The sequence below is a fragment of the Rutidosis leptorrhynchoides genome, chromosome 9 (genome assembly GCF_046630445.1).
Source record: "Rutidosis leptorrhynchoides isolate AG116_Rl617_1_P2 chromosome 9, CSIRO_AGI_Rlap_v1, whole genome shotgun sequence".
Classification (NCBI taxonomy): Eukaryota; Viridiplantae; Streptophyta; class Magnoliopsida; order Asterales; family Asteraceae; genus Rutidosis; species Rutidosis leptorrhynchoides.
Genome location: NC_092341.1, coordinates 206768834 through 206780390, shown reverse-complemented (window position 1 = coordinate 206780390; position 11557 = coordinate 206768834).

Below are 11557 nucleotides of genomic sequence, written 5' to 3'. Positions count from 1 at the left end.
ATTTTTATTTAAAATACATAAAATGAATATATTTTTGAAACATATAAGTATTAATATAAAATTTACATCATTGATAAATATATATGCATATAAATTTGTCCGATTACAAAATAGGTATTAATATATATAACTAATATAGGTTCGTGAATCCGAGGCCAACTCTGCATTGTTCAATATAGTCATATGTATTTTTACTACAAAATACAGTATGGTGAGTTTCATTTACTCCCTTTTTAAATGCTTTTGCAATATATATTTTTGGGACTGAGAATACATGCGCTGCTTTTATAAATGTTTTACGAAATAGACACAAGTAATTGAAACTACATTATATGGGTGAATGATCGAAGCCGAATATGCCCCTTTTGCTTGGTAACCTAAGAATTAGTAAACCGATCTACTAATTGACGCGAATCCTAAAGATAGATCTATTGGGCCTAACGAACCCCATTCAAAGTACCGAATGCTTTAGTACTTCGATGTTGTTTTTATATCATGTCCGAAGGATTTCCCGGAATGATAGGGGATATTCTTATATGCATCTTGTTAATGTCAGTTACCAGGTGTTCAATCCATATGAATGATATTTTTGTCTCTATGCATGGGACGTATATGTATGAGAAATGAAAATCTTGTGGTCTATTAAAATGATGGAAATGATTATTTATGTTAAACTAATGAACTCACCAACCTTTTGGTTGACACTTTAAAGCATGTTTATTCTCAGGTACGAAAGAAATCTTCCGCTATGCATTTGCTCATTTTAGAGATATTACTTGGAGTCATTCATGACATATTTCAAAAGATGTTGCATTCGAGTCGTTGAGTTCATCAAGATTATTATTAAGTCGTTGATAGTTAGATATATTATGAAATATGATGCATGCCTGTCAACTTTAGATGTAATGAAAGTTTGTCTTTTAAAAATGAATGCAATGTTTGTAAAATGTATCATATAGAGGTCAAGCACCTCGCGATGTAATCAACTATTGTGAATCATTGTAATCGATATGGACTTCATCCAGATGGATTAGGACGGGTCTCTACAGTTGGTATCAGAGCGGTGGTCTTAGCGAACCAGGTCTTGCATTAGTATGTCTAACTGATAGTTGTTTAAATGAATTAGTGAGTCTGTGTAGTGACCCGAACTTTTCCATGTTTATATATATTAATTGAGATTGATGTTTACATGATTAAATGTTTCCAACATGTTAAGCAATCAAACTTGTTAAGACTTGATTAATTGAAATAGGTTTCATATAGACAATTGACCACCCAAGTTGACCGGTGATTCACGAACGTTAAAACTTGTAAAAAAACTATATGATGACATATATATGGTTATATATATAGTTAACATGATATTATGATAAGTAAACATATCATTAATTATATTAACAATGAACTACATATGTAAAAACAAGACTACTAACTTAATGATTTTGAAACGAGACATATATGTAACGTTTATCGTTGTAACGACATTTAATGTATATATATCATATTAAGAGATATTCGTACATCATAATATCATGATAATATAATAATTTAAAATCTCTTTTGATATTATAAACATTAGGTTAACAACATTTAACAAGATCGTTAACCTAAAGGTTTCAAAACAACACTTACATGTAACGACTAACGATGACTTAACGACTCAGTTAAAATGTATATACATGTAGTGTTTTAATATGTATTTATACACTTTTGAAAAACTTCAATACACTTATCAAAATACTTCTACTTAACAAAAATGCTTACAATTACATTCTCGTTCAGTTTCATCAACAATTCTACTCGTATGCACCCGTATTCGTACTCGTACAATACACAGCTTTTAGATGTATGTACTATTGGTATATACACTCCAATGATCAGCTCTTAGCAGCCCATGTGAGTCACCTAACACATGTGGGAACCATCATTTGGCAACTAGCATGAAATATCTCATAAGATTACAAAAATATGAGTAATCATTCATGACTTATTTACATGAAAACAAAATTACATATCCTTTATATCCAATCCATACACCAACGACCAAAAACACCTACAAACACTTTCATTCTTCAATTTTCTTCATCTAATTGAACTCTCTCAAGTTCTATCTTCAAGTTCTAAGTGTTCTTCATAAATTCCAAAAGTTCTAGTTTCATAAAATCAAGAATACTTTCAAGTTTGCTAGCTCACTTCCAATCTTGTAAGGTGATCATCCAACCTTAAGAAATCTTTGTTTCTTACAGTAGGTTATCATTCTAATACAAGGTAATAATCATATTCAAACTTTGGTTCAATTTCTATAACTATAACAATCTTATTTCAAGTGATGATCTTACTTGAACTTGTTTTCGTGTCATGATTTTGCTTCAAGAACATTGAGCCATCCAAGGATCCATTGAAGCTAGATCCATTTCTCTCTTTTCCAGTAGGTTCATCCAAGGAACTTAAGGTAGTAATGATGTTCATAACATCATTCGATTCATACATATAAAGCTATCTTATTCGAAGGTTTAAACTTGTAATCACTAGAACATAGTTTAGTTAATTCTAAACTTGTTCGCAAACAAAAGATAATCCTTCTAAATTGACTTTTAAAATCAACTAAACACATGTTATATATCTATATGATATGCTAACTTAATGATTTAAAACCTGGAAACACGAAAAACACCGTAAAACCGGATTTACGCCGTCGTAGTAACACCGCGGGCTGTTTTGGGTTAGTTAATTAAAAACTATGATAAACTTTGATTTAAAAGTTGTTATTCTGAGAAAATGATTTTTATTATGAACATGAAACTATATCCAAAATTTATAGTTAAACTCAAAGTGGAAGTATGTTTTCTAAAATGGTCATCTAGACGTCGTTCTTTCGACTGAAATGACTACCTTTACAAAAACGACTTGTAACTTATTTTTCCGACTAGAAACCTATACTTTTTTTGTTTATATTCATAAAATAGAGTTCAATATGAAACTATAGCAATTTGATTCACTCAAAACGGATTTAAAATGAAGAAGTTATGGGTAAAACAAGATTGGATAATTTTTCTCATTTTAGCTACGTGAAAATTGGTAACAAATCTATTCCAACCATAACTTAATCAACTTGTATTATATATTATGTAATCTTGAGATACCATAGACACGTATACAATGTTTCGACCTATCATGTCGACACATCTATATATATTTCGGAACAACCATAGACACTCTATATGTGAATGTTGGAGTTAGCTATACAGGGTTGAGGTTGATTCCAAAATATATATAGTTTGAGTTGTGATCAATACTGAGATACGTATACACTGGGTCGTGGATTGATTCAAGATAATATTTATCGATTTATTTCTGTACATCTAACTGTGGACAACTAGTTGTAGGTTACTAACGAGGACAGCTGACTTAATAAACTTAAAACATCAAAATATATTAAAAGTGTTGTAAATATATTTTGAACATACTTTGATATATATGTATATATTGTTATAGGTTTGTGAATCAACCAGTGGCCAAGTCTTACTTCCCGACGAAGTAAAAATCTGTGAAAGTGAGTTATAGTCCCACTTTTAAAAATCTAATATTTTTGGGATGAGAATACATGCAGGTTTTATAAATGATTTACAAAATAGACACAAGTACGTGAAACTACATTCTATGGTTGAATTATCGAAATCGAATATGCCCCTTTTTATTAAGTCTGGTAATCTAAGAATTAGGGAACAGACACCCTAATTGACGCGAATCCTAAAGATAGATCTATTGGGCCTAACAAACCCCATCCAAAGTACCGGATGTTTTAGTACTTCGAAATTTATATCATATCCGAAGGGTGTCCCGGAATGATGGGGATATTCTTATATATGCATCTTGTTATTGTCGGTTACCAGGTGTTCACCATATGAATGATTTTTATCTCTATGTATGGGATGTGTATTGAAATATGAAATCTTGTGGTCTATTATTATGATTTGATATATATAGGCTAAACCTATAACTCACCAACATTTTTGTTGACGTTTTAAGCATGTTTATTCTCAGGTGATTATTAAGAGCTTCCGCTGTCGCATACTTAAATAAGGACGAGATTTGGAGTCCATGCTTGTATGATATTGTGTAAAAACTGCATTCAAGAAACTTATTTTGTTGTAACATATTTGTATTGTAAACCATTATGTAATGGTCGTGTGTAGACATGATATTTTAGATTATCATTATTTGATAATCTACGTAAAGCTTTTTAAACCTTTATTGATGAAATAAAGGTTATGGTTTGTTTTAAAATGAATGCAGTCTTTGAAAAACGTCTCATATAGAGGTCAAAACCTCGCAACGAAATCAATTAATATGGAACGTTTTTAATCAATAAGAACGGGACATTTCAGTTGGTATCCGAGCGTTGGTCTTAGAGAACCAGAAAATTTGCATTAGTGTGTCTTATCGAGTTTGTTAGGATGCATTAGTGAGTCTGGACTTCGACCGTGTTTTCTTTAAAAATGATTGCTTAACATTTTTGTTGGAAACTATATATTTTTAACATATGAATATTATGTGATATATTAATCTCTTAACGTGTTTGATATTATGTGATAGATGTCTACCTCTAGAACAAGTCCCATTGACTCACCTAATAATAATGAAGAGTCAAATGTAAATTGGAATGATTTGTGGACTGATTCACAAGTTCCCGAAGAGGAACCGGAAGAAGAGTCGGAACCGGAAGAAGAATCGGAACCGGAAGAAGAATCGGAACCGGATGAAGAAATAGAACCGGTGGGGGAAATAATAAAACGGTTAAGTAAAAGAAAATCCTCAACCAACCGACCAAAGTTAATTATGGTCAATGGTGTTTCCGCCAAGGAAGCAAAATATTGGGAGGATTACCAATTCTCCGATGAATCGGATTCCGACGAGAATTCCGATGATGTTATAGAAATTACCCCAACTGAATTTAAAAAGGCAAAAGAAAATAATAAGGGAAAGGGCATAAAAATAGAGAAATCTAATTCCAACCCCGATGAACTTTATATGTATCATCAACCCCCGAAGTCCTTAAGTTGTAACAATGACCCGGGAACCTCTAAACCACCAGGTTTTTCTAAACCAATGTGGACAACGACGGCTCGTATTAGGGGAACATCATATATCCCTAGAAACTTGGCAAAACGAACCAAAACCGAAGAAGAAGAAACTAGCGAATCGGAATAAGATAGTTGTATTCGTGTGGTGTAATATATGTAATATAGTGTTCTTATGCTTTATGATATATGTAAAAATTGCTTGTATTAATAAGTATTTTTTTATGAATCTAACTCTTGTCTATTTTACAGTTTAAAAACACAAAATGGATAGACAACCCAATATTTTAAGAGACCTACCCGGAGACATGATTGATGAAATCTTGTCTAGAGTCGGCCAGAATTCTTCGGCACAACTATTTAAGGCGAGATCAGTTTGTAAGACATTCGAAGAACGTTCCAAGAATGTCTTGGTTTATAAGAGACTTTCGTTTGAAAGATGGGGGATATCACATTGGGAAACCCATAAGTTACGATGTGTTTACTTTGACGCATATATTGCGGGGAACCCAAATGCTATTTTACGCAACGGGTTAAGAAATTATTTTGACTCAATATATCCGAATATTGGACTTCGTGATTTAGAAAAAGCGGCTAACATGCAACATAAAGAAGCATGTTATGCTTACGGATTAGTAATGTTCGCTTCTCACCAAAGTGAGAACAAGAACATCGGGCTACAACTATTAAACAAAACGTTTCCACAAGTGACGGAGTCGGTAATTGGAGTAAGAAATGAGGTTTTTAGATTATTACGGGACTGTTGGACATTACGTAACCCTCGTCCCTTTGATGACGTTACAACACGCTGTCTTATCAACGGCCATAACGGTTATGTTGCACAAGACCAAGGATGGGAAGTAGTCCTAGTAAAACCAGAATGCATGACTTGTTTCTGGACGTATGAATTACGTGTCTTTATTGCCTTTGCTGAACGACTTGTGTACTAGCTAGAATTGTCTTCACAACTATCTTGTATCAAAGTTATTGTGTGCTATATTTCATGCTTTATGTAAAATAAGCGGTATTGTAAGTTTGTAAAATATTGTATAACAGTTTGAACGCGAAATATTATTATAATCAGTTTTTCATATAGAATTGTAGTAGTTGAATTGTATATTAGCTACTAAGTATGAACTTAACGGGTAGGTACTACCCGAATTTAAACTTATAAAACGCTAATATGAAGAAAAAGCTTTTATAAATGAGTTCATATTATGCTACGAAATACTATTAACTACTCTTAATATTCTGTATGATTAACTTGTTCTATTTAACTATTTTGAAGGAAATGGCACCGACTACTCGACACACCGTGAATATGAATGAAGAGGAATTCCGTACTTTTCTAGCTTCAAACATAGCCGCAGTACAGGCTGCGCTACATACCAACAATAACCTTGGATCTAGCAGTACAGGAAATCGTGTAGGATGCACCTACAAAGAATTCACTGCCTGCAAACCTTTGGAATTTGATGGAACCGAAGGACCGATCGGATTGAAACGGTGGACCGAGAAGGTTGAATCGGTGTTTGCCATAAGTAAGTGTACTGAAGAGGACAAAGTGAAGTACGCTACGCATACCTTCACAGGTTCTGCGTTAACATGGTGGAATACCTATCTAGAGCAAGTGGGACAAGATGATGCGTACTCACTACCGTGGTCAGCATTCAAGCACTTGATGAACGAGAAGTACCGTCCCAGAACCGAGGTCAATAAGCTCAAGACAGAACTTAGAGGGTTACGAACCCAAGGATTTGATATTACCACGTACGAAAGACGATTCACAGAATTGTGCCTATTGTGTCCGGGAGCATTCGAAGATGAGGAAGAGAAGATCGACGCGTTTGTGAAAGGATTACCGGAAAGAATCCAAGAAGATATAAGTTCACACGAGCCCGCCTCCATACAACAGGCATGTAGAATGGCTCACAAACTAGTGAACCAGATTGAAGAAAGAATTAAAGAACAGACTGCTGAAGAGGCCAATGTGAAGCAAGTCAAAAGAAAGTGGGAGGAAAACGGTGATAAGAATCACCAATACAACAACAACAGCAATTACAACAATAATCGCAACAATTATCCCAACAATCGCAACATCAATCGCAACTACAACAAACGGCCCAACAACAACAACAACAACAACAACAACAACAACAACAGTAACTACAACAATCATCCCAACAACAATAATAACCGCAACAACAACAACAATCAGAAGCAACTATGCCAAAGGTGTGAAAAGAATCACTCGGGGTTCTGCACCAAATTTTGCAACAAGTGTAAAAGAAATGGTCATAGCGCGGCGAAGTGTGAGGTCTACGGACCAGGGGTTAATAGAACGAAAGGAACAAATGGTGTCGGAACGAGTAATGGCGGAGCAAGTAGTGTCGGAGCAAGTTATGCCAATGTAGTTTGTTATAAATGTGGAAAACCAGGCCACATTATTAGAAATTGCCCGAACCAGGAGAACACGAATGGACAAGGCCGTGGAAGAGTTTTCAATATTAATGCGGTAGAGGCACAGGAAGACCCGGAGCTTGTTACGGGTACGTTTCTTATTGACAATAAATCTGCTTACGTTTTATTTGATTCGGGTGCGGATAGAAGCTATATGAGTAGAGATTTTTGTGCTAAATTAAGTTGTCCATTGACGCCTTTGGATAGTAAATTTTTACTCGAATTAGCAAATGGTAAATTAATTTCAGCAGATAATATATGTCGGAATCGAGAAATTAAACTGGTTAGCGAAACATTTAAGATTGATTTGATACCAGTAGAGTTAGGGAGTTTTGATGTGATAATCGGTATGGACTGGTTGAAAGAAGTGAAAGCGGAGATCGTTTGTTACAAAAATGCAATTCGCATTATACGAGAAAAAGGAAAACCCTTAATGGTGTACGGAGAAAAGGGCAACACGAAGCTACATCTTATTAGTAATTTGAAGGCACAAAAACTAATAAGAAAAGGTTGCTATGCTGTTCTAGCACACGTCGAGAAAGTACAAACTGAAGAAAAGAGCATCAATGATGTTCCCATTGCAAAAGAATTTCCCGATGTATTTCCGAAAGAATTACCGGGATTACCCCCACATCGATCCGTTGAATTTCAAATAGATCTTGTACCAGGAGCTGCACCAATAGCTCGTGCTCCTTACAGACTCGCACCCAGCGAGATGAAAGAACTGCAAAGCCAATTACAAGAACTTTTAGAGCGTGGTTTCATTCGACCAAGCACATCACCGTGGGGAGCTCCTGTTTTGTTTGTCAAGAAGAAAGATGGTACATTCAGGTTGTGTATCGACTACCGAGAGTTGAACAAACTTACCATCAAGAACCGCTACCCACTACCGAGAATCGACGACTTATTTGATCAACTACAAGGCTCGTCTGTTTATTCAAAGATTGACTTACGTTCCGGGTATCATCAAATGCGCGTGAAAGAAGATGATATTCCAAAGACTGCTTTCAGAACACGTTACGGTCATTACGAGTTTATGGTCATGCCGTTTGGTTTAACTAATGCACCAGCTGTGTTCATGGACCTTATGAACCGAGTGTGTGGACCATACCTTGACAAGTTTGTCATTGTTTTCATTGATGACATACTTATTTACTCAAAGAATGACCAAGAACACGGTGAACATTTGAGAAAGGTGTTAGAAGTATTGAGGAAGGAAGAATTGTACGCTAAGTTTTCAAAGTGTGCATTTTGGTTGGAAGAAGTTCAATTCCTCGGTCACATAGTGAACAAAGAAGGTATTAAGGTGGATCCGGCAAAGATAGAAACTGTTGAAAAGTGGGAAACCCCGAAAACTCCGAAACACATACGCCAGTTTTTAGGACTAGCTGGTTACTACAGAAGGTTCATCCAAGACTTTTCCAGAATAGCAAAACCCTTGACTGCATTAACGCATAAAGGGAAGAAATTTGAATGGAATGATGAACAAGAGAAAGCATTTCAGTTATTGAAGAAAAAGCTAACTACGGCACCTATATTGTCATTGCCTGAAGGGAATGATGATTTTGTGATTTATTGTGACGCATCAAAGCAAGGTCTCGGTTGTGTATTAATGCAACGAACGAAGGTGATTGCTTATGCGTCTAGACAATTGAAGATTCACGAACAAAATTATACGACGCATGATTTGGAATTAGGCGCGGTTGTGTTTGCATTAAAGACTTGGAGGCACTACTTATATGGGGTCAAAAGTATTATATATACCGACCACAAAAGTCTTCAACACATATTTAATCAGAAACAACTGAATATGAGGCAGCGTAGGTGGATTGAATTATTGAATGATTACGATTTTGAGATTCGTTACCACCCGGGGAAGGCAAATGTGGTAGCCGATGCCTTGAGCAGGAAGGATAGAGAACCCATTCGAGTAAAATCTATGAATATAATGATTCATAATAACATTACTACTCAAATAAAGGAGGCGCAACAAGGAGTTTTAAAAGAGGGAAATTTAAAGGATGAAATACCCAAAGGATCGGAGAAGCATCTTAATATTCGGGAAGACGGAACCCGGTATAGGGCTGAAAGGATTTGGGTACCAAAATTTGGAGATATGAGAGAAATGGTACTTAGAGAAGCTCATAAAACCAGATACTCAATACATCCTGGAACGGGGAAGATGTACAAGGATCTCAAGAAACATTTTTGGTGGCCGGGTATGAAAGCCGATGTTGCTAAATACGTAGGAGAATGTTTGACGTGTTCTAAGGTCAAAGCTGAGCATCAGAAACCATCAGGTCTACTTCAACAACCCGAAATCCCGGAATGGAAATGGGAAAACATTACCATGGATTTCATCACTAAATTGCCAAGGACTGCAAGTGGTTTTGATACTATTTGGGTAATAGTTGATCGTCTCACCAAATCAGCACACTTCCTACCAATAAGAGAAGATGACAAGATGGAGAAGTTAGCACGACTGTATTTGAAGGAAGTCGTCTCCAGACATGGAATACCAATCTCTATTATCTCTGATAGGGATGGCAGATTTATTTCAAGATTCTGGCAGACATTACAGCAAGCATTAGGAACTCGTCTAGACATGAGTACTGCCTATCATCCACAAACTGATGGGCAGAGCGAAAGGACGATACAAACGCTTGAAGACATGCTACGAGCATGTGTTATTGATTTCGAAAACAGTTGGGATCGACATCTACCGTTAGCAGAATTTTCCTACAACAACAGCTACCATTCAAGCATTGAGATGGCGCCGTTTGAAGCACTTTATGGTAGAAAGTGCAGGTCTCCGATTTGTTGGAGTGAGGTGGGGGATAGACAGATTACGGGTCCGGAGATTATACAAGAAACTACCGAGAAGATCATCCAAATTCAACAACGGTTGAAAACCGCCCAAAGTCGACAAAAGAGCTACGCTGACATTAAAAGAAAAGATATAGAATTTGAAATTGGAGAGATGGTCATGCTTAAAGTTTCACCTTGGAAAGGCGTTGTTCGATTTGGTAAACGAGGGAAATTAAATCCAAGGTATATTGGACCATTCAAGATTATTGATCGTGTCGGACCAGTAGCTTACCGACTTGAGTTACCTCAACAACTCGCGGCTGTACATAACACTTTCCACGTCTCGAATTTGAAGAAATGTTTTGCTAAAGAAGATCTCACTATTCCGTTAGATGAAATCCAAATCAACGAAAAACTCCAATTCATCGAAGAACCCGTCGAAATAATGGATCGTGAGGTTAAAAGACTTAAGCAAAACAAGATACCAATTGTTAAGGTTCGATGGAATGCTCGTAGAGGACCCGAGTTCACCTGGGAGCGTGAAGATCAGATGAAGAAGAAATACCCGCATCTATTTCCAGAAGATTCGTCAACACCTTCAACAGCTTAAAATTTCGGGACGAAATTTATTTAACGGGTAGGTACTGTAGTGACCCGAACTTTTCCATGTTTATATATATTAATTGAGATTGATGTTTACATGATTAAATGTTTCCAACATGTTAAGCAATCAAACTTGTTAAGACTTGATTAATTGAAATAGGTTTCATATAGACAATTGACCACCCAAGTTGACCGGTGATTCACGAACGTTAAAACTTGTAAAAAAACTATATGATGACATATATATGGTTATATATATAGTTAACATGATATTATGATAAGTAAACATATCATTAATTATATTAACAATGAACTACATATGTAAAAACAAGACTACTAACTTAATGATTTTGAAACGAGACATATATGTAACGTTTATCGTTGTAACGACATTTAATGTATATATATCATATTAAGAGATATTCGTACATCATAATATCATGATAATATAATAATTTAAAATCTCTTTTGATATTATAAACATTAGGTTAACAACATTTAACAAGATCGTTAACCTAAAGGTTTCAAAACAACACTTACATGTAACGACTAACGATGACTTAACGACTCAGTTAAAATGTATATACATGTAGTGTTTTAATATG